Source organism: Rosa chinensis, chromosome 7 (assembly GCF_002994745.2).
Source record: "Rosa chinensis cultivar Old Blush chromosome 7, RchiOBHm-V2, whole genome shotgun sequence".
In the NCBI taxonomy this organism is placed as follows: domain Eukaryota; kingdom Viridiplantae; phylum Streptophyta; class Magnoliopsida; order Rosales; family Rosaceae; genus Rosa; species Rosa chinensis.
Genome location: NC_037094.1, coordinates 10,288,669 through 10,291,204, shown reverse-complemented (window position 1 = coordinate 10,291,204; position 2,536 = coordinate 10,288,669). Strand labels below are relative to the sequence as shown.

At 41.1% G+C, this 2,536-nt stretch overlaps 1 long non-coding RNA gene across 1 annotated transcript; it reads left to right on the top strand.

Annotated features, from left to right (window-relative positions):
- The first annotated feature begins 328 nt into the window (after window positions 1-328).
- Window positions 329-2,328, top strand: LOC112179193. Its single transcript, XR_002927673.2, has 2 exons — window positions 329-444; window positions 1,222-2,328. It is a non-coding gene; the product is annotated as an uncharacterized LOC112179193 (long non-coding RNA).
- Window positions 2,329-2,536: the final 208 nt, after the last annotated feature.

Below are 2,536 nucleotides of genomic sequence, written 5' to 3'. Positions count from 1 at the left end.
AATAACTTGGTTTTGGTTTTTTAGCCCTCGGCAACCTCTCCAAGGTGAGCCGTAAGCCTTTGCCAGTTTTTCTTTATCGAGATCAGCCGATCAGGGAACAGCTGCATGCAGGAAAAGGTGACTCGTATCTGACGTTGCGCTGCTGCCATGATGCTTCCTTGCGATCATGCTGCGGGTGTTGAGTTGGTTTTTGTTTTTGGGCCCTCGTTGTGTACCGAAAATGAAAACAAACTGGTATCTCGAATTACAAATGTGGGCCGGAGGCAGGCCCGACAAGCGAATAAAAATTTGTATATATAGTCTCCCCACGGGGACGGCTTAATCTATCTGATGACCCAAAAGAAAAATCCCGTTCCCCTGATCCTCAGAACAAACCCTAAATCTAGACGCAGACGTTGCCGGCGGCAAGCCTCTATCTCTTTCCGATCTTGTCTGTTCTTTTATGTAAGTATTAGTCTCCTAAGCCTGCTTTTGCTTTCTGCTCGATTGAAACTACTAGTATTAGAAAAACTATCCCGTAGGATCTTAGGTATAATTCGTCAGACAAAACAGCTTGAGAACTTCAAATCATGCATCTGGGATAAACTATGACCAAGAACCGCTAATCGGATTATAATTATATCACCAATTGGTATCCTGTCTGTATCTCTGCAAAGCTAATCAAATTCTTATCAGATGGGACAATTTTCGAAACCTTGTCTTTGAATTCGAAAAATTAGACCTACTGCCACTTGATCATACATTTTAGAACTTAATACTACAATCGTGAATCATTTATGTGTAAATTATATTGGGTGAATCTAGATGCAATTGGGTAGGCAGGCGGGTAGGGTTTGCAAAATGGGGTGATAACCCCCCTCCCCAGCGGTATCACCACTTGGTATCCTGTCTGTCTCTGCAAAATTGATCAAATGGGCAATTTTTGAAACCTTGTCTTTGAATACTAAAACTTAGACGTACTGCCAGTTGATCATGGATTACAATCATTAATCATGTATGAGTATGTAAATTATATTTGGTAAACTGAGGGTTGTGGTGGTTCATGTGAAATTTAATCATTATAATGTACTGATGATGTTGGCCTATTATCAACTTACCTGCTAGATCATGTGTTTTAGATGTGGTGCACCAAAATGTGTTTCTATAGCATTGTTCTTTATTTATGAACACCTTTGATGCATGAAACTACTACAAGTTACTGATGCTCCTTGTTATTACCAGTTTCTCAAGCATGTCCACCGAGTACTTTTTTTTTAGCAGTGTGTCTCAAAGAAAAAGTATACCCCTTAGCTCTCCAGTCCCAAGCAACATGCGTGAGATCCTAATAAGGCATGCCATGATGACCGGAAGCTGGCGGGCTTATCCATCTACAGACATTACTGTGCATGATATACTAGTCGTAGCGGAACAATTTTTTCTTGTCCGAGTCCCTGATTTCCTGCTTTTATCCAAAAGGCAAATGTATACAGAGGAGCTGGCTGAAATTCTTACCAAAATGAGGGTCCCTAGATTTGAGCAACCAGCTATCATTGATAAACTATTTATGGGGGTTGAACTAGCTGACAACCCCGACTAGCCTATTGCTTGTTACATAAAGGATGTCACCGTATTTCATCGTCCGCATACCCTTCAATTAGATTGTTTCGAGAAAGTGAGAATTGATAATTTGGAAGATATTGATAGAGAGAAACAATGTGTCATTTGTAAGGAGAGCCTTGGTTGCTTTGAGGGTGTAGAAGAAGGGATTGATCATGGTCAGCGGATGATTATTCGCTTGTTCTGCTCACATCTTTATCACGAAGATTGCATTTTCCAATGGCTGGTGACGAGTCCGTTATGCCCCATGTGCCGATACTCAGTGCCGGTTGTGGAACAGGCAATGCCGGTTGTGGAACAGGCAATGCCGGTTGTGGAACAGGCAATGCCAGTTGTGGAACAGGCAGCGGAGCTATCAAAACCATCATGGCGGCAGCTGCATTGGCCTATGCTGCTCACAGCGTCTGCGGGTGGTATATTAACTGCTTTGCTGGTATGTAGATTATTGAAGCAAAGGCAAGTGTGATGTTATCAGCATATCAGCAATTTCATCAAAATTAAATATGCTGAGTAACTTCTTGTTTTCATATTAGCTCCCTTCTTTTTAGCCTGTAATGTGGATCATGCAAAGTTGATATGAATAATCGTATAGTGCAAGACAACAGTTCCGTGCTACATTAGACGGCCCTTCATTTCGAGGGAACTTTTGTCACCGCATCAATTTTGTGATGGATTTCTGTCAGAAGTCAGACTTGTTCATACATGGAAAGATTTTGTAGTGTCTTACTTGAATGCATCATAGCAAGCACAAATCATATTCCAAGAAACAAGAGAAGAATAAAAGCGAAAAGCAAGGATGAAATTTCCTAGCAAATGCTCACACCACGATTCAAATCCTGCAATGAAAGACGGAAAATAAAAAAAGAAGCATAAAAGCGTAAGGCAAGGATGAAATTTCCTAGCAATTCAATGCTCTTCCTGCAATGAAAGGCGGAAAATA